This window comes from Patella vulgata, chromosome 8 (assembly GCF_932274485.2).
Source record: "Patella vulgata chromosome 8, xgPatVulg1.2, whole genome shotgun sequence".
NCBI lineage: Eukaryota > Metazoa > Mollusca > Gastropoda > Patellidae > Patella > Patella vulgata.
Window position 1 is genome coordinate 24,099,121 of NC_065886.2, and position 26,451 is coordinate 24,125,571.

The window sequence follows — 26,451 nt, forward strand, 5'->3', positions numbered from 1 at the left end:
TGACTAACGCAACTGAACACAATTTTAATCTTTATAATCAAGTACGAACTAAAGAAGAAAAATAGAAATCAAACGGCTAAACTAGTGGTTAAAGGCAATACTTGTGGCACTGCTTTGACAACTGAGAAAGAACAAAAGAAGCATTCAAAGACTATCAGCAAATGTTTGCTACAGATCTGAATTAACGCCTAGTCGCTTATTCTGAAGCAGTCGGTTAACCTTTAGAACATCAAGAACGATGAGAAATTGTCAAAGTGCAGAGAGGAATGTATCTTGGAGTCTAATCTGGTGTTTTAAGATCTACGTGTGGAGCTTGGATATAGCCATCCACTAACCGCACTACTCTATATATCTATCAATGGGTTCATAGGAATGTTATAGCATTGATTATGGTTTGACTGGAAGCTACGCAAAGACAGACTGACAGCTTGTATTATGCCGGAATAAGAGGTTACACGCTGTTTCCCTTGTTTGTGGCGGAAAGCTCGACGTTATTTACAAAAACATCACGATCCGTGCTTTAGTCTTAACGCCGGTTTGACGTTCTGAGCTGACTGAATATATCCGAAGTGACATATTCGTGTTGTATGATGGGACCATGCCACCAAACTAGTTATTACGTATTGTGAAACATCGAAAGACGACCCGCGTGTTTTACCTAAACAAAAACACCAGACAAATGTCTCATTAACAATCTGTTCGCCTTTTATTCTTTTCACAGTTTTATTGTGGGAAGCTTCACGCTTTGTGATCTAAATCCCGATTTGATCGACGGAGATTAAGTTGTTATTCAAGGACAAATGATCAATCGACCCCTCATCCGTTAAAGTCAACTAATCATCAATTGGACTGGGAGGATTTAAGGTATGACTTTTGCTAGTTCGTATCATATTTGTTATTCATTATTTGTTCACAATTTTATTTAAATATTTAGAAATTTATATACTGTAGATTAACCAGATGATATGAGCGTAAAAATGGGTCAGGTCTTCTGAAATTGGAAATTTGATTAGCTCTCTCCTAGTTGGCCGGCCATTTCTGGTTTGTAGTCGTGGTTTCGAGCCCTAGGGGTGGGCGTATGTTTCGGGTACCTTCTCAGCTCAATGGGTGTACTCCGGTTTCCCCTCGCATAAAAGATCTCTGCGAATATAAGACCGCTTGCGGTCTGTCATATTACCCTCTGCGAAATTGGACGTTAAGCCCTACGTTCGAACGAAGAGCTCTCCCCTCAGAAAAACTACGCCTCCCCACTTCAATGCCTTAATTGTATCTGGTAGCATTAAAGGTTGCTTGTAGTCTTTGTTATTTGTCATAATAGTTGCAATTGTTGCACAGATTGGTTTTGGTTTTCGCTTTTCACATTTAAGTCTATGCCAAAAAAATATCCCGTCATTCTGCTGTTCTAAACACCATTTTCATTTCATGGTTACTCATTATTTTATTGTGAAAAAATTAATGCATTTTGTTACCAGGCTTTCGCATTGGTATTGATTATTCATTAAGCATTAACCATTTCTACTGGTGCACACACATTTCCGAGGATAACTTTAGATTGACATTTTGGATAAACGCTTCCACAACGATTTGTAAATCTTGACGTGTCAAATACCCCTTATATGTTAACATTTTATATATAACATCTATATTTCAAACTTCATCAAAATATGTATAAATCAAAAATGTGATGTTGAATTTATTTTTACGAAATGGAACTAGGGTGAATTCTTTTAATTCAGTTTTTTCTGGAACCAGCCACTTTGACACACTAACATTAATCGTGCAGGTTTATTTTCGCGTAATATCTTATATGAACAACAATTTCTGGACTTCCGTGGATTAAATATCTTCCACTAGGTGAACAGAGTACACATTTAATTGTGGTGCTTGGGAAAGCGTTAGATTATTCTTTCGAAACATCGAGTGCCATTCAAAGTGTTGCTGATGGTCGTTCTCTTTGATCTTAGGTTATAGGTGGTGATGTGTGTGTGTGTGCTTGGAGGAGAGGGGGGGGGGCATAGATAACAAAATCTGCTATACCCGAGAAAGCTACGGTGACCTAGTGAAGAAATCACTGGTTCACAAGCTAGGGGATCCCGGGATCAGTCGCGGGCCCCTCTTCTCATGGGTGCAGGACATAGGGGCGAAGAACGAAAATCCCGTGAACACGTGTGTGTCCACGTTAATGTACACTTGACTAGAATTTCACAAAGAGTTGACAGAAAGGTATCTGTCAAGGCATAGCATACTAAATAGAGACTTTTGGCAAGCGGAATTTTTCCCATCTGTATCACGTATCCGTATCGTAAACGTAGTTTTCGAGTTTTGGTAGATTTTTGCCTCGCCTACGTATGCGTCGCTGAGCTGAGCTTAGTTCTATTATAGCATGATGACAGTGTCTAGCCTACAATTTCCAAGACGCTCGACCGTCGCCAAGCTCTTAAAAAAAATTTAGTTTCACTAATTAATCATTTCAGAAAGTTTATTCCCCTTTACCATAGAATAAAATCATTTACAGATTTGCAAGGTCCCACCCCACTGATCACGTAGATCAACCAGGAAAAGTAAGAAAATTCTGAGAAAAACCATAAAAAATAATGATTAAATTCCAGTCTTTATCATTGTTAAAATCACATCACTACACCTTCGTGTTCTAGGATACACATAGATTCATAAAAAATGCTATGATATAACATTTCAACGTCTAAAAGTAGCAAAAAAGACGATAAAAAAACCACAATATTATACGGAACTTTTCCGTATGAAAGCTGTTCGATACGTGCTGACGTATCCGTGTGCCGTATCACGTATGAGAAATACACACACATTGATGACGTCACATGCACAACGCATACGCGATGCGGACCAGGAATTTACGCTTGCCAAAAGTCTCTAATGACGTATGGCTGTTTTCCTGTGCCCCGTTGGTGTAGAGAAGTAGGGCGTTATATCCCATTTCCTTTCATGTCTATACCTATATAGTTTTATCCTTTCATCAAATGTTGATATTGTAATTTATTCAAACACCTGTGAGTTTTATTACGATTTTACTGCTTGGGTTTTGTTTCTTAATGCCCTACAATACATCCAGATCTTGGAAGACACCTGTATTCTCTTTACATGTGCAGTGTAGTGAATTCATTATTAACTCAAATGTTAATGTCAAAATTAAATACCATCTGAACATGTTAAAACGAGTGATATGAATAAAATAGCATATAAAAGCGTCAAACATATGAACACAGTGTCATTATATGTGATCGATTAATAAATAACATATAAATATGAAATAATTAAATAATCTGAATCCGTACCGTATTCATGTATACTTCATAATTCTGTAGATTATGAAGCTGGTGTGACTAATATACAAAAAAATATACAATGGTTTGCTTAATTGGCAAATATGTATAGTGTCAATGGTTGTCGTGCAACAGACAGTGTGCGTCACTCCAGAGTCTTTCATCGATTTGGCAACCGATTTTATACTAAATTATATCAATATTAAATTATAAGTGTTACGGTCTGTATGTAACGTAATCCCGTCTGTTATTTCTTAGATACATTCGAATAGGTTAATACATTCAACGAATTGTATATCAATATTAAGATATTTATCCTAGAGGTCTATCGATATTTTCTTATATAGTTTAATATTACGTTCTGTATGTAACATAAGACCCCCTATTATTTCTTATCATATGAATTCATCTCTCAAATCGCTTTAATACATTCAAAATCCCATGTTTGCTTAATCGTCCATTTCCCGTAATCCATTCCTTTCATTCAATCAATCTTGTTATTGACGTGTTTCACTACAGATGGTTCATCAAACCCCATATCCTATGGTTCAATATTAAACTGACCAGCATGTCTGACCACTCTATTCTTAATAACAATCACTTCATTTGACATGATGGCCACTGTGTTAGTGATCACCCTATTTTATTAGGTCTGTCGGTCATTATAGCTCCCTTACATTTACATATTGTGGCTTAGAATGTTGATTATCACTATGGGTAGAATTACCATTCAGAGTGATTCTCCGTAACAATCAATGGCGGTAATGGACAGCAATATAAAGATAATGAATACCATGAACTGAATGGGAATTTAGTGTTCCCCGTCATAATACGGTTTAATCTGGCATAAACTGTTGTTTCTGTAGATATGAACAAACGTCAGGATTTCGCGACATGCTATTAATGAGATGAAATGAAATGGGGTTTAACGTCCTACTTTTCTGCACTAACCGGGATATTAAGAACGTTATTGTGTGGATTATGAAGAATTGTTTGAGTATGCCGTAGCGCCGTTGTCTAGGCGTGAACCTATTTTCCTTAGCCCTCTTGGTGAGAAAAGCAAGACATTATACCCAATTTCATTTCCTTTTCACGGATTGAAAGATATCGTGTTGTATTAAAGTTGAATAAATAAATGTCAAGCAGAATCTTCTATTCTGTCCATTGTCGATTAATCCACCTATCCGAGCATCCGTCCATTTTAACAAGTTGAACAGGAAAACGTTTCTTAGTTGGATAGCCCATCTAGCAAACACTGTTATAAGTAAATCATACCAAGTTTGTTAATAATAACCATTTTCTATGGTGCTTAAAGCCGCTGGTCGTTATTTACATCGTCAACTCGACACAAAACTACTGAATGGACCATCATCAATTTTAAACTGATTTCTTCGATTATGAACAAACTGCTTAAAGTAGCCAAGCATTTAACTTAATATCATCCACAGTCTTCGACATTGCAAACACGATTTATTGGTCAGTTTAAATCAACATTGATGTTTTTATCTTACCGTGAAAAGATGGGCTTCTGATATCCAGTATTGAACACAAAATGACAATTTTACAATTGGGACTCGAATCGCGTGCCAGAATGATTTCGAGCGCCATTTGCAATGGAGCGACTCGATGAATGAGGCAAAACATATCCCTGAAGAAAATGCTATCGGTGTAGACTGTAATAACCAGACCCCAAAGACCGCCATTCAGTTCGAACTCTTCGCGTATTTCGCCGAACATAAGGGATTAGAACAGTAAAAACAGAAACGATTGAATGTAAATCAGTTTATATACATTCATATTGAATTATTATATGTGATGTGACCCATTTGTGTCCATTTCTAGGTGTCAAAGAATAGAGAATTAGCTCCTTTAATTATGTGTTTGAAATCGCGTAATTACCACAAAACATATTTAATTCACGTACGGGCCTGTAAGTTCATGTCAATAATATTCGCAAATAAAGTTTTTGTTCATTCGACAGAAATCCAAGCAGTCCAGGATGTCTAAACATCTTTGATCGTCTTTATAAACATGTATTTTAATCAAATTATTCTAATTGTGTTACGGAGACGCACGATTTTAAAATTCTTAACATTTCTTGCACACCGGAAATATAGGAAGAAAAATGATAGGAAATGAAACTATCTGTCATTAATTAAACCGAAAGCCGCGCGGTGTACGAATTGCTTATATTTTTGGGTAATTAGCGATGAATGAATTATATATAAAAAATAGTACGACTCCGAATGATGGCCTCGGTTAAAATGTAAAATACATCTGCAGTTACCTCGGCTACAGCAGAATGTCGAGATTAATTGACAGGATGGCTTTAGGTCATCAAGAAATATTAAAGATATTCAAACACTCATAAGCTTTTAATAACCAAAATTAAGAAGTTTGTTCACAATCGAAAAAATCCCTTTAAAAGTTATGACGGTTTAGACATTAGATCATTTCTAGAATAACATGTCGAAAAAGGACAGGTTACCCTACTCGTTGTCACATACAAACTTTGGGTCAAAACCACACTACTTAAATCAATGACGTAAAGCACACATGTTATTTCCACTGGTCCCCTCCCCCGCTTCCATTTAGAGATCCAACTTTTAATATTCTTTCTAGAAATCCAACGCTCACAATATTATAGTTTCAAGCAAATGGTCTATCAGAGACTATAACATTCGGCCATTTTGACTGTGACACTTTAAAAAAGCAGATGTGACCAAGTACAAAACACAGCCTACATTCGCCATAAATAATGAAACTACACAAGAAAAAATCTAGCCTTAGGGATGTTGATGGCAGCAATAAAGTTTTGAACTGTGTTGATATAACATACTTTATATGTTCAGATTGTCGTTAAAGGTTTCTGTAAAATACCCAGTAAATAAAACGGTTTTTTTTGTAATCTACATGAAAAGCCAGAAGTAATCTGTTATTAAATCATTTAAACCATACTTCAGCTCCATGATATAAATGTCAATATATCCACTCGTAATACTCTCAAAGCTATATTTATATAGATACAATCTTTCGTAAAACTCTCAAAGATAGCATGTCGTATATATTTATATAGATATAATCTTTCACATTATTTGTGTTTCAAGTTAATATTTGAATGAATATAGACATACGAATTAATAATCTATCTGACGAAAATAACATTTTTTTTAAGTCGTATAAAAATTGTGATTTCTATAGGATCCACAAGCTACAACTGCGACTTTTTCGTACAATCAGGAGCCATAGTCCAGGATGTTACGGTCCGATATGGAGCGGATATCAAAAGGAACCAAGTTTTTTATTTCATCGCAATCGGAACAATCTTTGTATTACGTACTTTTACAGTATTTGCGTACGGCCATTTTGTCGGTAAATTTTTGTCCGCTTTTCACGAAATTAGACCTCTACCATCATTACGGTGTAACGGTGATATATACTAAACAGCAAAAAAACCCCCAAAAAACGTCAACACAATTTCAAAATCAGAGAGACACCGTTCTGCTTTATAAAGTCCTGAGTAACTCTGGCGGAGTGGGCGCGGGCGTTGTAATGCTGGAAAACGTTGTTTCGATGACGTGCGAAATGTGGTATGAGGTGGGGTCTGAGAGCTTGATCGATGTAGCGCACTGCTGTGATGCCGCCTCCTCTCCCTGGACCAGGATTTTAGAACACCACAGGACCAACTCTGGTTCAGGCCGATTCCACCCCAAACCATTATTCTTTATGGACACCCTCCCCCCATGCGTCTCGTTCCATAACACATTGGTCAGAATAACGCCACATAGACGCCATATTATGGTCCTGCCATCTTCAGTTGATACGCAATAAAGACTCTCATCTGTGATCAGAACAGTTCTCTATTGCCTGTGTCGCCAGTTCTGGTGTTTTTGGGCAAACTGTAGACGTTCACGTCGATGGCGAGGGGTGAGGATCGGTCCACGGTAAGGTCTACGGCAATGGATGTTCTCTCTGGTGAGACGTCGGCGCACTGTATCGGTACTGATGGGTCTTCCGTGTGTTCCCACTGTCTGACGTGAAGGGATTCTACACGTGCTGTCGCACAACATGACTAACCTGTCGCCTTGTGGTAACCCTTGGTCTTCCAGTTCGGGGGCGATCATCCGTGGTGCTGGTGGCCCGAAAGCGTTGCTGAAGCCTGTAGATGGTCCCAAAATTGACCTGGAAGTGATTGGCAACGGCTTGGGCAGTGTGGCCAGTGTCGAGTCTTCCAAGCGCCTGGTTCCCCTGAGCTGTCGCGAGTCGTTGCATGCTGCTGACGTTGTAGTGTATATGGTTCAACCAGGTATGGGGGTGCATTTTATAGGGCTGGTCCCGGTGAACTGCACGTGCAGCATGAGTTACATGAAAATCAGGGAGAACGCATTATCATCTCAGAAGAACATTTCCTAGGTTCAATTCTGTGTTTGGGAAGGAGCCTTATTGCTCACGTAAAGTTGGAGGTGTGGTCACAAATATACAATAAAAACATTTGGCAAGTTTTATGCAATGCCTCTATTCAGAGTAACATACCAACCTGGCGTTTCTATTGCTGCTTAGTATATTTAAACGGATTATAAAATCGAGTAAAAATTGTGACCTCTACTGGGTCCCCAAGCTAAAAAAAAAAATTATTCGTAAAAAACCTTGGCCATAATCGAGGACGATATAGTTCGTTAAGCGTGAATATCGAAAGCCATCGATATCTTTGGGCTATAAACAACATTTTATATTTCATCAAAATCGGAATTGACGGTCCGATATCCGCGAATATCGAAAGGAACCGAGATTTTTGGGAGATAAACTTATATTTTAAGTTTCGCCAAAATCGTATAAAAATTGTGACATGTACAGTGTCCACAAACAAAATGTTAACAGACCCCAGACCACAATGACGGATAAGAGCGACGATAATTTACGTCCAAATCAAAATGTGGGCGTATAAAATGGTAATTTTGAGAATGTGTAGTCTTAAAAGCTGTAGTCTTTAACCTTTATTCTGAAATGTTGAGGCTCTTAAGTTCCCAAGATGATTTTTTTTTCTGGATCTATCCATGTTTTTATTATTTCTTCTTTTGTCAGCATTTGCATTATAAAGGAACATAATCATACCTTTAATTTGAAATGTACTTCATCTGTGTTTTTATATGTACATAACTGATATATGGAATACCTACATAATTAAAGGTGAACGGATCTAAAGCCAAGCGCAAATGGGACACGACAAGCTGTTTTAGGCAACCAGTGATGTTGTCGAAATCCAGGCTATGTGTTTGCGCGTACAAGGAGTTTGCGGATGGTTCAGGGCCTGCCACTACCACTATCTTGCAAATAGTTAAAAGGGCGACGCCCATGATCGAAAACCTAGTTGATATTGCTCCACGAGAAATGACTTGCTGCCTCTCACACAACAATTTATGTTCGATTTAAGAACGACGAGCAATTATATGCCGCTAATTTTGAAACTTGTTTTATATAAGAGCAACTCGTAGCCGATGACAAACGTCCATATTCGTGGCCATCGCACTGACGCGCACTTCTGACGATTGTTTTGTCTGGTATTATAGTGGCAATTACAAATCCCTTACACATCGTATGCGTGCGCTAGTCTTTAGATTTTTGTGTTTGCAAATATATACGACTATTAGCATGAAAATTGTTCAAGTAGTTCTCACATCCACACTATCTCTTGAAAACAAACCAAGTAAGTGCTCCTTGACAAATTTATCTGTGCCAATCACTACTTCATAACAAGGAATATAATTTAATTAACTACTTTTAATCTAAAACCAATTTGAATTAAATACTAGTATTTCACTTGAAACCCTACGCGCTCTGTTTTTGGAATCGAATAACATTGAAATTTTGCACAGATTTATGAACAAAACAATGATTAATAGATCTGGAAATGTCGACTGTATATGAAAGAAAAACAAACCGGTACTAAAAAAATCCAATCACCATTGTTATCTCAACTGTAATTATTTCGTTTTGCACAAACTTGTATTTTGTTTCTGAGATTAATTTTGTGAGCAAACAAGAATTAAAATGGAGTTTCAATATGACTTGTGTTTTTTGTATTTCCCTTAGGGCACTCCATCATAAAATAACACCAGAGCTATATATTTTACGGGACCCATTAATCGTTTAATAACAAATGAACAATTTCACTATGTCATCTATTAGAGTTCAAGTTGCATATTGAGCGAGTTGAAAATACTGAGGCGTGCATTGATTATACTCCCGGTTGAATTGGTAACCAGATAAGAATAGATAGGAGAATAATAAGAAATATTTACGCGCTTTATTCAGTATTAAAACAGGATAAGAAGATCATACAAAGTGTAAAATTACAAAGAAGTGAAATGCGGTTTGATGTCATACCTGGCCTTAGGAAGACAAAGAAATGGCTTTAATTTTGAATATATCTCTTTAGCAATCGATTGACTTTATATTTATTGTCAAAGAAGATTAAACGAAATCGCGTTTAACGTCTTACTTGCCTGAACCAACTGAGCTAATGAAGAGGGGTATACACCATACAGTGTGCTGCCCGGACAACGGCCTTTCAGACTAATCTTTACGTGCACCTCAACTTGTAAACGGAACCTCGCTTTTGTCGTCGTCCCATCTGAGCTACTAGATGCTTAGCGTAATTTTGTATTCTACCCTGTGCCACTAACAAGGGCAAACCAGGCTGGAAAATTCCGAGTAAATTTCGTGACCAACAGGCGAGTCGAACCCGGTACCTCCTTGTTAGCGAGCCAGAGCCTTACTCACTGAATCACAGTTTCTCATTGGTACTATATTCGACAAATTTGTTGAATTAGCGTATGACTTATGTTTAAACTAAACCCAATTAGTGTGTAAAATCATCTATACAAACGTCTTTAACATTGAATTAAATTATCCGTTTGGCTAGATTTTAGAATCTGTCTGCAACTCAAAATGATCAAATGGATGTTATTGATGCTTTGATCAAAATAAAGGTATGGTTAATAATATCACTATGTTCTACTGGAATGTTCATTTTTATTTATTTAAAAAAGCTTCTTTATATTAGTATATACTGTGTGATAAATATATCTATTATTCGTACATACGCTAACCCACTCATTAATCCGGAGCTACAGACGTTTGACTATTGGAAAACGTACACAAACATGACAACTCCGTAGGCGACATAATTCGTGTACAGACTCTAATGTACGTCCATGGTTTCAAGTATGCTACATACAGAGGTCACACAATCAGAACAAGTTATATACAAAATAATAGATTTGGGAAGAAAGGGATCTTAGTAAAGTACATGGGGGCATCGCTGTCAGACTTCTTCCACACCAAGTTGTGTAAAACCCATTTTAGAACTCTATGTACATATAGGTTTTAAAAGTTTATTATTCAGTATGTGGAAAGTATGGTTCTCAACAGCTTATATTGATGTCCAAGTAACCGCAATAATTATGGATAACATTACATTGAATGTCGCGGTTTTGTTCTCCGAGAGCTATATCTTGTTTTCATTGGCATGTTTTCAAAGTGTTGTAAGGTAGGGGGTCGTCTGAGCTCGGATTTTCACACATGTATTTTGTTGCTGAAGTGTGGACACGTCTGGGGCCGGATAAACTCGACATTCATCTGGTAAAGAAGATTTAGACAAGGATAACAAGACAGACACTCGGACTACCATGTAAATGTACAAGTCGTAATATAATAATGGCGGTATGTTTGATTGTCCTCAATCAATGATAGACTGCTTGACATTTATTCCTGGAGACTATCAGTATTGTCTTTTAAGCCGAGATCAAACTAAGACTTTGAAAAATCGTTTGCGAGCAAATACCAAAATATGTTGAAAATCGCACAAGAGTTCTTTAAGGAAAATTAGAATCAGCCACGGTTGGTTGGATCAATGTCTTGTCTCTATTGTTTACTCTCAGATGAACTTGAGATGTTACAAGAATCGCCGTATCGGCTCATTTTCCTTCTTTTTTGACCCGTTTATACTGTGTTTAAAAACAGGCCAGGATTATAACATTGATTCGGTAAATTTGGAGTCGTGTTGAAATTCAGATTTCACATTGCCCAATCAGGAAGGGTCCCCATTTTCATCTTCGACAGAGAGAACAGCTGCCCGATAAAATCCCAACCCAATGATACTGGATTCTGACAGGGTCTTTCGCTATATGTTAAATGTGTGTACATTTCTAAACTTTTAAAAGCTGGAGATCTTCGTTGGGGGGAATTTTGAATCATTTACAAACTACAGTACTAAACGGATTATCAGTCCAAAATTGGCAACATTCGCCCGTCTCCACAGACGATATAAACATTCAAGCGCCTGCTATACTTGATGAGTAAAATCTTTTAATGTCTCCCTTGATTATCAGATTGTATCCAAACCGGGATATTATCTACCGTAGATATTTTGGTTTGCTTTTCTTTGTTAAATAATCAATTTGAGTATAATTATCTTAGTGTGGATTAAGCATCGTCCAGAAAATATACGATCGAGATCGGTGACTTTAATATTCTTACTCAAAAGCATGAAAGCTTGCATTGTCCTATATCTTTATTCTATTCCGAAAGCGCTGATGGTGCTTAAATAGTGATCTTTTAGAGGCATTTTAGTAACTGGATAGAGCAATAAACTTTAACACATACTTATGGAAGAACAATTACTGATTTATTTGGGCGACGTTTGAAAACGTTGAGAGAATACTCTTCGAAACGTCGCCCAAATAAATCAGTAATTGTTCTTCCATAAGTATGTGTTAAAGTTTATTGCTTAAATAGTGTTTTAATGAAACATTATATATGTCAGTCGTCCAACGTAATGTTCTAGAACAAGGAGGACAAGTCGTATACAGTTTTTAACTCCCTGTTTCGGAATACGAACTAGAATTATACTTTCTTTAAGTTCCTGTTCCAGAACACAGACTAGACATATACAGTATTTAACATCTTGATCCTTAATATGGGGATGCGTCAGAGGTTAATTTGAATATGACAGACATAAACATAATAATGTGTCAGTTTCTCTTTAACTGTCCTATCAGATGACGTTAATTATCACATAACAGTGGAAACGCCACTGTCCGGACAGTATTCCCCTACTTATTATCGCTCACGTACCCATAGAAATAAAAGAAGAATTACCATATGTTTGTCTCAAATTGACCGTAGTACATGTGCTGTATTGACAAGGACATTACACCCAGTTCCATTCCCCGAAATGTTGGAATCGAAATGAGACCACTCATTATATGGAGTATTCTGTCTCATTATCCCGGTTGATGCAGAAAAGAAATACGCTAAACACCAGCTCATTTACGAAACTGAAGAGTACAAGGAAATATTGTTAAATATATATTCAAAGATAATATTAAAACAACGAAATACACAAAAAAACAGTATAAATGTATAACCCATGCCTTTTGCAATATTTTTGTTATTGTGTAAAACCTATGATAGTATGTTTTTATTTGTTCATGACAAACATTTCACCGTTAATGACTCTAACCTCGTTTGTAAGACTAATGTTTTTACCATGTGGCAATCTTCTAAACAACGATGCTTGTTCTTGTCTTGTTTATTGATGTAATCTGGTAAAAAATTACAATTGTTAGAGTAGGTTCTGTAAATATTCAATGGCTTATTTTTATTACCACCGCTCCAAAATAACGTGATAACTTACTAAAACTTAGATATATAATATTGAAGCCGCTGTTCGTCTTTTGTATTTTCCGGTGAATCTATAATTTATCACGGCTTAATCCACACTACATATAAAACAAATTGATATTTAATACTTAATTAAAACCCAAAACCCAAATATTAGGGAAAGCTCGTTTGTCTGTATCGTCTACAACGGATGCCGAATCATGCAGAACTTTCAAGTCATCATAACTTTGCAAATACTGGACGACATTGAACCAGTTTTGGTCTAAACCATAACAATATTGTAGTTTTCTAGGAATTTAAAAAATCAACCAACAGCCAGCGGCATTAAACAACATATATAGAAGCCTGGTACAATTTAGTTTCCTCGATCCATATTAAGGAAAATGCCCCCCCCCCCTTATTAGTGGTGAAAGACAAAGGGTCTGGCACGGGACAACGTTTATTGTCTCGATGGGACGAATAACCTAGGTTCCATGTAGACGTTGGCGTGCACGTAAAAGATCCCTTGGCAGTTGGAATTTGATATAAGAGTAGGCCGTAGCGCCGCTGTCCAGGCAAAATTTCCCTCGTAGTACTAGAACGTTAAACCCCATTTCAATAATAGTTACACGAGTAGTATTACAAATTGACAAATAGTACACAGGACACACATTTATGGAATATTTTTTTTTGTTTATTAATAAGCCACTTTTCTGCTAGGCTTCTGTTGTATTTATTAAGAGAAACCTATTTGAAACGTCCCTTATTAATAAACAGTAATTACATGTTTATTCCATAGATTTGTGACCTGGGTATTTTCAGTTCAATAATTAAATGCTATTGAAACAATTTGACAGATAGTGTGATACTGGGCACGTATCTTCAATCTTGACAATTTAAATCTTGTTGATATCGACTGATACTATATTTAGTTTATTATACAATAAGAACCCTTTTCTACATGCTGGTGATCTCAACGATTTATCCATTTTTACTGGTAGCAAATCCAGCAGTGTAGTTCACTCATATTTTCACCCGATGGTGCTAGCTATAGCAACACGCGGTTTAATCGCCGATCGTATCCTTTTTTTCTCATGCTTCTTGTGGAAAGTTCGCTTTTCTAACAATCGAGGGGTGGGGGCGGGGGCGAAGACTAACGATTAAAGTCATCGGTCGTATAATTGATTCGAGATTTTGTGATACAATGCTTTTATAGCCTCTACCACAGTAAATTGAATTATATAGAAAGCTACCCGAATATATTAATAAAATGTTTCATGATTTGGATGGAAATTTTATTTATATGCTCGATTCCATTCATAAACAGGATAATTCTTTAAACAAACTTCTTTATACATTGGGAACCGGAAAATCCTTCGATATAAACAGTCGGTGGGAGAAGAAGCAGAATGTGGGGGTGCTTGCAGAGGGGACACCATGATAATAAATCTTATGCTGATATGATCCTGGAGGCAATCTCTTACACTAAGCTAACATAGATACCAATATAATGCGTAGAGGTATAAGGGTAGTGGACAGGAGGAACTGTTCTCCTCGTGACCATAGAATAAATAACAATATGTCAGTCTAAAAATGACAAGTATTCTCTTGACGAGACGTTAATATTATATCCCCTTCATTTCTTTGCTGTGTCCTTTGGAGATTTATCAAGTAATAATCTGTAAAACGTCACAGTTTTATCTCCATTACTTAGTCTAAAGTTTAACAACGTGATAGACACCAACCTCTCGGGCCAGACATCAACCAAATCCTTTGGCATTCTACCTACGTCAAGTTCTCGACAAATCAGTAAAAGTTCGCGCTATCGCGCTATGGTAACCCTAGACACGTGTAAGGTTTACGGAATATCCCAGAAATAGCCAAAGCATCAACTATTTGTCAATAGTATTAATGTAATCAAAAGACATCTGAAGATATAAGATGGTTTAGTTTGAGGACGGATGATGGCATGCATTAATATAAAACTAGTCTATAGTTGGATCATATTTAGATTATTGGAGTGGTATTAATGTCAACATTTCATCTGATCACAATACATATTGACCTAGCGGTAAATCTGTGATCAGACAGAGAGGAGGAGGAACACAGCGGGCAATCTCGATAATCAAAAAGAGACACGGGCAATGTATAGAAATGATGGAACGGAATGTAAATACTGACCCCATGTCTTACTGGATAGAGTGTCCGTCATTACAAGCTTGTGTCCACGGGTAGCCAATAATGGCGTATTGATGTCAAATGTAAACATGGCGATTCCTGTTGTTTTAATGGCGGATGAATAGATCGGGGGTTGAGATCATGATATATAACAAATCCACTTCACGGTTTTACTTGATTTCGGAATCTTTTATATAAGACCAATATGTATATAGCTAAATAAACATAAAAAAATCTATTATGTTTTCTGATAAAATAGGTCGAAATGTAAAAGCATTATGACAAGAACACTTTGGAGAGAACTTATATAGGCCTTTGCCTGTTGTTCAATCCAACTCAGTTTATTGAATAAAATATAGTTTAAACTAAACTAACACTTTGCCATTTGGACATGAAAAATCTGCACATTATTTGAATGATTTCTCATTAGAGTATGATAGCGCCATATTGTTGTTGTCAGTTGTCAGAGTATGCACATATTCTTTCTTGAGAAGTTCACATACCTAATAATATCCGTTGTATCTTTGTGTGTAAGCAAAATGACTGGTGACCAAGTTAATAGATTGCCCTCATTATTAAATGATTAAGATCTGTTCCCGCAAGGTTATATGCATTTATGTCACACACGCGGTCCCTCCATCCAGGGCTGGATTAACCACTAAGCAAAATAAGCACGTGCTTAGGGCATCATGAGAAGTGGGGCACCACAGAATTTCTGCTTTGTTAGATGATGAATTCAAAGTATTTAATTTAAAAATTAAGGAAAAACTTTTACTTAGTTTTTATGTCCTTTCTTACAATTACCTTCTTTGCCTCGATATATAATGACGTGTATAAAACTTAAAAGAAACTTTATGATTTATTATCGTTTACAATTTGAATTGTATACTATTGGGGGCACCAAAATCTTTAGTCTAACATAATATTGAAAATGAAATAAAATGAAATGCGCGGTTTTTACCGTCCTACTTTTCTGCTCTGAATGGGCTAATGAAGACGGGCATACACCATACAGTGTGCTATGAGGGAAATTTTGCTCGGACAGTGGCACTATGGCCTATAATCCTTATATCGAATTCCAACTGTCGAGGGATCCTTTACGTGCATGCCAATGTGTACACGGAACCTCGCTTTTTCGTCCCATCCGAACGACTAGACAGTTGTCCTTGTCAGAGAAATTTCTCTGCTTAGTGCCACTATAGATCTGAATCTGGCACTGTCTCCATCCCCACACGTTTGTAATAAATGATAATTTGGGTGTCTTCAAGATATTTGAAAATTACAAAAGGTAGATGTTTTAAACAGTTTACTCGAAATTCAAATCAACCATTATATTTATGACAATAAAAAACAAAACACGGATAACTAATATACGATTTACTTTGTCGTTCGTTTATATGTACTATATTTGCTTAACAAACACACTTAAACGATGTTAAATATCAAAGTATGGTGTCGGAAAGTATGGTGATATTTATATAATTAACCTCCATGTACAGCACACATCAAAGGTCTACCTGATTTCGATTTTGCTGCCCCACTGCTCTTTATCATACGATTTATGTCTTTCTTCCAGAGATATCATTGAACAAGTCTCTTGCTACAGAAATAAAGCACCAGGTCCGAGTAGTACTAATTCGTGCTCTACTAGATTAAAACCCTTGTCGCGTTCGTGTGTGTGACTGATTCTGACATGACCAAATCTCTACCACAGGTTGTATATTACTGGTTCCATTTGAGTAACACCATGTATTTACAAGGAGCACGGTAAAAATGTTATGGTTTAGAGATATCTTTATTACCTGTTCCTTTGGTTGGCTTTACTTTAACACAGTTATGTATGTGATATACGATAGGTATGCAGTAGTGTACTAAGACAATTTACGATTTACTTTGTCGTTCGTTTATATGTACTATATTTGCTTAACAAACACACTTAAACGATGTTAAATATCAAAGTATGGTGTCGGAAAGTATGGTGATATTTATATAATTAACCTCCATGTACAGCACACATCAAAGGTCTACCTGATTTCGATTTTGCTGCCCCACTGCTCTTTATCATACGATTTATGTCTTTCTTCCAGAGATATCATTGAACAAGTCTCTTGCTACAGAAATAAAGCACCAGGTCCGAGTAGTACTAATTCGTGCTCTACTAGATTAAAACCCTTGTCGCGTTCGTGTGTGTGACTGATTCTGACATGACCAAATCTCTACCACAGGTTGTATATTACTGGTTCCATTTGAGTAACACCATGTATTTACAAGGAGCACGGTAAAAATGTTATGGTTTAGAGATATCTTTATTACCTGTTCCTTTGGTTGGCTTTACTTTAACACAGTTATGTATGTGATATACGATAGGTATGCAGTAGTGTACTAAGACAATTAGATCATCATCTACTTATCCACTCTGACTAAATTAAATTACCATTCTATTCTGAAAGAAATTCAATTTTCAACGGCTCCAATTCGAAAGTAAAGTCTATGGTATAGACAATAGACAATTGTGAGTTATGAGCAAACGTCCAATATATACCGATCAATTAGTCCTATCTTTTGGGTAAGGAAAGGAAACTTAAACTCCCGTAAAGACAATAATGGCAAAATAATACGCAACAAATTATGTAGGTTGAACGATCAATTAAATGATTGTAGAAATTACCTGAATTTTGTAGATAAACAATAATTATAGTTTCATTGTTCAGTAGTGTTCCTTTATATTTTTGTGTCGGGGTTCCTTGGGATTTCCCAATCAGTTCTCCACTTGACAGTGGTGCAGGACGGATGACCTAACACGGAACTGCATCATTCGGATGGGACAAAAAACCGAGGATAGTTGGAAACATCGCTTTCTTTGTAAAATCCATTTCCATATAATTATGATGCGTGTTGTCATTAAACCGTTTGGTGCAGACAAATAAGACATTAAACCCCGTGTCATTCCATTCCATTTCAAAATTCATTAACTAATGTGATTAAAGTGAAAGCTGTTTAACTAAATCTGTAGTCGTAACAGTAAATCACAGATGATACGAATTGACTGTATTTAAGTGTAGATAAAGGGCTTTAACTTGATCCATTGTACACGTTGGCGTGTACTTAAAAGAATCATTGTCAGTTGGAATTCGACGAAGACTATTTAGACAGAAACGTCATTAACCGGGATAAATGTCCCCTCATATTGAACTGCATGGCGAATGTCCTTCATTAGCCCGAATGGTGCAGAGAACTTGGACCTCAATAAATGTGACGCGTCTCTTGTGGTTGACGTCATATGGTTCCGGAAAGGGTCTTTAACATCCGTTTTTTGGGTTTTTTTTGGTTATACACTAGCCAGTAGATTAAATAGGGATTATCGAGATAGCCGTCCACTTGAATGAAGTTGCGTATATATGGACATCAGTGGATGTTCTAAATAAGTTGTGTATTGGTACATACATCGTTGAGATACAGACGTTTTGTTTTTCTAGACGGACACTTGGTTTTCAAGGCGTTCCACCAAAAATCATGCAAACTATTGCGGTTTTAAACAAGTGACCTAGTCTAGGGTTGTTTCGAATACGATGCTATAAAAAAAGTAATCACATTTTTAGAACGATAATCCTCTTTTAATAGTACATGGATGATGGATGCGGGGATGTAATGATTGTCTAGGAGGAGCTGATACAGAATAGATATATAGGTTACGTCTGGATTATTAACATTTATATAGCTCTCGGTCCGTTACCTTTTTCAAATCTCGGGGGAAAAGAATCGTTATTTATACTTTTTCGATTTGTAATCTTTAAGAGCTAAACAATGTCTTCTCGGGAACTGACTGGCGGGGTTTCTAATAAAATTGACTGAAGGTCGCGCTCATAATAATAGAAGGCGAAAAACGAGGTTGATATAATTGACGAACAGCAGAATGTGCTCAATATGTTAAAGCCAGACTGGGCGAATTATTACTGTTCGATTTTAGCTTCAACATCAGATCATCTGCATGGATTGGCCGAGTGCCGTTCGGTTTAACTAGTGCGATTAATATCTGGAAATAGACGGAACGAAACTAATTCATATTACATTACAAGGATTAAGTACCAGCATGGACATGCGCAACACAGAATATGCTTAATCTTCCGAAACACCCGATGCTACTTCGCTATTGATTATTTTGATATTTTACAGCTGACAACTTTCCTTAAAATATCTACTGGGTTTCTTTCATATTTGGTTTCTCAGTATTTTGTATACCAAGGAATCCAAAAAAACTTTAGCACGGGACAGGATATGCTCATTCATTTCACCTTGCTGTTCTTTGTGTGCCATCTTTTATTATAGAGATAGAGCGAGAGAGAGAGTAGGTCTATTTGGAACTATCATATGGTTCAATTTCTTTCTTTTTCAATAATTCGCCTGCTGGTTAGGGTCTTTAGCAGTGGGAGAAAACCGGAGGACACGAAGAGAAAACCCACGGAGTTGACTTTTGATGCTAAGATTATCTGGAGTGGACCAATCACAACATGTGCATTACTGAAAAAGAAAACGGGACGAAATGCGTGTATAACTTTTAGACTGAATCACCCGCTGCTATACATCTGTGAAGTGCTCTATTCTGGTGTAGTGTAACATATCCAAGGGATTGAACTTTCGTCCTGGTATTTCTAATTTATTTCCGAGTTTAATCCGAGAGAACTGATTGAAGATTAAATTTAAGACAAATCTCCCTTGCCCGTGTTTTGAATGAAAAGATCAGTGGGTTTTGTAGGCTGGATGTGTTCTTCTTCTAATCGATAGCAATCACTTGTACATAGCACGTTCATACTCGTTCTAATTCATGCAGAAAGCCTGTCATCCTGATTATATTTTAAGCTCTGATACCTTGTGAAGTTCCAGGACTCCTTGACCAAACTAATCATCCCCTAGTCATGTTTAGTTTACCATGTATCAGATCAAACTGGTCAATGTTCTAAACGAAAATGTCTGATGTATTAACATGTCTATGTATCAATTATTAAAGATAACATTTATTACCTTCCCCGAACAATTAGAAATATTTGATTTCATATCAAGATACACTCAGAAAATTTAAACAATGTCTGCTAGAATTGAAAGTTTATTTTTAAATCCCTTTGAAGAGCTTTGCCTATCATGGTCGAGTCTCGCTTTTAAAATAAAAAAAAGGGATCAAATTTGTCAATGCAACTAATATGATATTCGTGGATTCACCATCAAAATACAACGCATATTACCTAAATTTAAACAATGTCTAATACAATATTAACCCAAAGAAGGGTAAATCTTGGGGTGGGGGGCAATTTAATAACATTTACTTAAATATACATTATGGGAGATTAGATAAAGAGCTGGAGAGTCTCACTATAATAGTTAACCAGCGGCTGCCAGGCAGGATACGCCCACATTTTCGAGAGATGGATAGAGAACAAGCTAAAAAGAAAGCGATATTTCGTACAATCAGGGACCATAATTCAGGAAGTTACGGTCCGATATGCACGAGTATCGACAGGAACCGAGATCTTTGGATTATAAACTTACATTTCAAGTTTCAACAAAATCGGATAAAAATTGTGACCTCTATAGGGTCCACAACCTTGATATACCATATTTTTACGCTAATTGAGAACGAACGGCGGCCATTTTGTCTGTCAATTTTGGGGCGATTTTCACAAAATTCAAACTCAACTGTCCTTAGGGTGGAACGGTAATATAATAATACGTTTTTTTAAATCGGATAAAAATTATGACCTCTAATGGGTCCACAAGCTAAAAACATGATTTTTCGTACAATCAGGGGCTACAATTCAGGAAGTTACGGTCCGATATGGGCGAATATCTAAAGGAACCGAGATCTTTGGGTTATAAACTTACATTTCAAGTTTCAACAAAATCGGATAAAAATTGTGACCTCTATAGGGTCCACAACCTTGATATACATATGAAATGGCATACAACTAAACCGTCTTCATTAGCCCAGTTAGGAGCAGAACAGTAGGGCGTTAAACCCCATTTCATTTCATTTCATACAACTAAATATATTTTTAATTTTGGAGTAAAAAGTGTGTCTAGTCGTTTGGATTGGAAGCCAAACCAAGGTCCAGCCTTGTTCGCATTAATAGAACCGTTGGCGAAAACGTAGCCATTGAAAGGATTAGGTTAAAGCATTGTGCAATTTTTCTTAAACCAGAATATAACGGCTGGTATGTATTCAGTGGTTTCTCTTTCTCTAACAAGGAACTGCTGACGACAACGATTCATTTAAGACAATAATCGGGTATTTGTAAATAATGATAATTACAAGGGAACAAATCAACACACGTAGTAACTACAAAACATTCTTAAGATACCCTCCTCAATCGATTGTGACTAACTGTTGATATTGATTGCCTATGTGTTCAAGTTTCCTCATTTGCATATATAGTCATCCGGAGTTCATCAAGACGCTTAAATAAGATAATTGCTGCGATTAGACATTTACTTAAAGGTTTGGACTTGAGGGAGAATTAGCCTAAATTCGTATCATGGTTCTTAATGCAATATCAATAAAACCCATTGCTAAAAATGTGCTTGCATTCGTCTTTATTTCACGGTAATAATGGTTATAAGCCGTAAATTGGCATCATCACTGTCCCTCTCCTGTCAGCGTTCAATAAAATTCATTGTGAATTCAGATCGTGGTCATCCCAGGTTAACTGACCACGGGCCGAGGGGCAAAGCCTCATCGCTCCTTTATCACTTTAACTCAATGATTGACACTCGGCGATCAGCCATGATAGATGAAAGGTCGTAGCAAATGAGACGGATTAAATGTTTGGAGTATTCACTCTTCCTTCTGGTGAAAATAATACGGTAAAAGGTTTCAATCAGCCTTCAATTGGTGCCAATTTTCCCATCCCAATCAAAGCAGGTTTCGCCTCAGTGATAAATATTGTGAGCACTGACTCTGAACATGAAGACGTAATTATGTTTATCTGATCACTGAACGGTTTATAATATGGCTGGTTTAGTTTTCACTGATTGCCTTAATTCAACAGGGTTCTTTTAATGGTCCCACAAACCTTGTCACACAATTTTCATTCTTTTCATTTTCGGCTGAACTCACCACTGATTACCAACTCAAAAACATTATCATCGGTCAGTCATTCGATTAACACAAGACATGTGGTACGTGTTTTTGTGACTGCGGGTTCTGGGTGATTCATTTATCTAGATATTCAAAAACTATAATCATCTCAGATGTTTCGTTTGTGCAGCCATGGCCCCATTGCAGTGGATATAGAAAAGCCTCGGGTACTGCCTTGGTAATACTACAGAAACTGGTTATTATTGCAAACCTTCCCATGAATTTTATAAAAACAATAACTGATATTAATTCAACATTAAGAAGTGATATCGCTACACTTGTCAGTTTGGGCTTTATAGCTTCGCGTTCCACATGGTATCGTTCATGAGCGAATATATAATGCTTACCTTTTCGCAACACCCTTTAGCTGCGCTTTTCTGATGGGGTTTACATATTGTTGCACGGTTGGTTTCCTTGCATCATGTACAGGGATGCGATGCTGTGTTAGCTTAACCCCACAGAATCTCATATTAATTACTCTTCCCGCATTTGCTAATTTTGATCTTTGTTTCTGGGTATCGTTTCTGATATACCGGTTGATTTTTATAAAATCTATTTCTTATCCAATTTCCGAGAATAGCCCATATATTACCATATCGATTATAACACGGAATTGATGTAATTTATTTTTCTATATCTGGAATTAAAAGACCCTGAAGCTTAATTTCTGTCCCTTTATTTCATTTCATTAATTTGTGTTGCTTGCTACCAACACATGTATTAATTTTCTCGCCTTCTGGAGTTCTTTCTTTCTCGTTAATTAGAAAAAGCTTTCTTCGGTTGCCCTTTTATTGTTTTATATAACGATATGGCGTGCTGATTCTGGCGCCGCGAATTACTTGGCTGTAACTTTTATACGGCCAACATTATCCTTCTCTTTATAAATCGTGAATTGCCATCTATGGGTGGAATTTCCTGTTCAAAGAGAAAACTATTGTAATGACGGTTAAATACATACTGTATGTATCTTTGCGTAGCAATACTCGTCATGTTTGACAAGAAATCATGCCAATCATTACATCATACGCCTCAAGTAAATACATGTAAAACAAACGTTATTGGGTGTAGCATCAGCTGTATCAGAAAGAGTAAGCACCTCATCAGCCTCTACGTGGATGTTGCATCGCCAGTCTCGACGTGTCGTTTTTATAAACGTTTAAATAAACCTACTAGCTATATGGGCTAAAAATCATTATGGCGAACATAAAATTGAATTTGTTTACATAACACAAGGGGTTGGGAATATACAAACCAACCGCTGCCACGCAGGATACGCCAACATTTTGCAAGAGATGGATAGAAAACAAGCTAAAAACAAACGGGATTTTTTGTACAATCAGGGGCACTAATCCTGAAACTTATGGTCGGAAATGCGCAAATATCAACAGGGACTGGGGTCTTTGGCATATAAAGATATGTTTTAAATTTCATCAGAATCGGATAAAAATTGTGGCCTCTAGAGGGTTCACAAACTTCGTATTGCATACTTTTACACAATTTGCGTACAAAGAGCGGCCATTTTGTCGGGCAGTTTCATTTCGATTTTCCCAAAATTAGAATTCAACCTTCATTATGGTGGAATGGTGAAATATTTAAACAGTTTTTAAAATCGGAAAAAAATTGGGACCTCTAGAGACCTTTTGAACAATCAGTAGCCATAATCCAGGAAGTTACTTTAGGATATATGCGATTATCAAAAGGAACCAAGATGTTGGTGTGTAATGGTGATATATTCACATTTTTTATTTTTAAATTGGATAAAAATGGTGAACTCTACAACAATCTAAAAACATGATTTTTCATACAATCAGGGGCCATATTTCAGGAAGGTACTACCCGATGTGCCTGAATATCGAAAGGAACCAAGATCTTTGGGTTTTTATAAAACATGCATTTCAAGTTTCATCAAAATCAGATCAAAACTGTGACCTCTAGGTGGCCACAACTTTGATATACCAGATGTTTACACTAATTGTGTACGAGGGGCGGCCATTTTGTCCGGCCGTTTTGGTCCGATTTTCATGAAATTCGAACTCAACCATCCTTAGGGTGTAACGGTGATATATTTGAACGATTTTTTTTACATCGGATAATAATTGTGACATCAAGCTAAAAACGCGATTTTTCGTACAATCGGGGGTCATAATTCAAAAAGTTACTATCCGATATGTGCGAATATCAAAATGAACCAAGATCTTTGGGTTATAAACTTACATTTCACGTTTTATTAAAATCAGAAGAAAACTGTAACCTCTATCGGGTCCACAAGCTATAAACACAATTTTTCATACAATCAGGCGCCATAATCCATGAAGTTACGATCTGATACATGCCAATATCGAAAGGAACCGAGATCGTAGGGAGATAAACCTATATTTCAAGTTTCGTTGAAATCGGATAAAAATTGTGACCTGTAGAGTGTCCACAAATAATTGTGGACTGACGTCCGGACGGACAGGGGCGACGACAGTATACGTCCACATGAAAATGTGGGCGTATAATAAAACAAGGTTTTGTCAGGAATAATTTCTTCTAGGAAGCCATTAACACGTATCTCGGAGAAATGCTTTAAAATGACGGGACATCTAATTGGCGGTTGCTTTAATATTAAATTAAATGTGTACATACCAAAATTGTTGAGTAAATGGCATTTGAAGATATAAAATATTAAAATGGTCATTGTTAGATTATTAAGTGACATTGCTATCCCTTGGACAGATGACGACGCCAAATGGTATTCAACGAAAAATTTCTTTGATTAAAACTCACAATCATTGAATCAAAAGGACATGTGCGAGTTGTAGATTGGTTGTATTACTTCGTGAATTTGTGCAAGTACTTAATGGATTAATTGTTCCCGTGGAAATTATGAGCTGGCACATGTAAATGAGGCATGAAGGGACAAGTAAATAGGTTTTATCACCGTGAAACACCTATGAAAAACGACTATCAAACATACAAAAGATATAAGGTCAACCTGAATTCTACAATATATATTGATCAACGAAAAAAGGTTGTCGAAGGAATGATAAAAACATTGTAAATATTTATTCCTACATTTGACAGCATTCGTGTATAAAAGCACTGTCATCAATCATCATGTAAAATTTATAATGTATGATTGTTATAATCGATCGATATTCCTATACCCATGACAACTCCTCGACTAAACACCATTATGGAGTCACTAATTACCCCAGTGCCACCCCAACCGTATCAGAGAATATATTCTGATAGCCAAATGTCAAAAGAGATTATCGTACTTAAAGGAAATTAAAGAAAAGGGTAATGAATTTAGTGTTATCAGTAACTCTCAAAACGTGACTTTTCTGTCAGAAATTGCGTGATAATATTTGAAACCAGTGCCCGATTATTCAGAAAGTTGTTAGAATTAACACCATATTTTTTTCCAGTTTAAATATATTTACGCTGATGGATGCTAGAAAACAATGGCAAAATGTGACAGTCACATGTACACAGAATACTGTTAACGAGATATTTGGCTTTGATTTTCTCAAGCACTGATCTCCCAACACACTTCACGTAAAGTAATCCTCATTATTTATCAAAAGTTGATTTGGAAAAAGGTAGTGTAATCTTGCTTGAAGTACGTAACGTTACGCCCCACTAGCAGCTTTGTTTTCCTGGAAGTCCAATAGAATGGGTGTTGGAAGGCAACTTGAAAAACACAATATGCGGTGGTGTGTAAGTTACTCTCACTACTTTACTGGCAATAACTCCAGATAATTGAAAACACTAGTCTAACTAAAATTATGATATTTAGAGTTCAATGAAAGTTGATTGGTCATCGGATACTTATACACGGTCATAATCCAGAAAAAAGATTCGTGGATTCCTTAAGATGAACTGAATGATCGTGAACAAGCTTAGAATGATCACGAACTCTGATTTATCGCTTATCATCGGTGAGAAACGACACCAATCTCAATAAATAGTTTTGGCATCAATCAGTTTTTGTATCAATGGGCAAGGAATTAAGTTATTCTCCATTCGGTTAAAAAAAGAGTTGAATAACAAACGATCTGACTAATTTCGTTTGTGATTACATGATTTTTGTGCCTTGCTTTACAATTATTGGATTACTTGTGACACACAACAGGCAAAAGAGGAATTCATTTTCATAATGGAGAAGTTGTGATTCTCATATCTGTTGGTAGAACTTTG

The 26,451-nt window shown here is 36.6% G+C and overlaps 1 protein-coding gene across 1 annotated transcript in view; it reads left to right on the top strand.

Annotated features, from left to right (window-relative positions):
• The first annotated feature begins 351 nt into the window (after window positions 1-351).
• The window catches only part of LOC126830294 (protocadherin-9), a 101,849-nt gene continuing 75,749 nt past the window's right edge, over window positions 352-26,451 (top strand). Inside the window, exon 1 of the mRNA XM_050560659.2 lies at window positions 352-864. The gene's annotated coding sequence lies outside the window, so the exon portion shown is untranslated. The remainder of the gene's footprint in view (window positions 865-26,451) is intronic.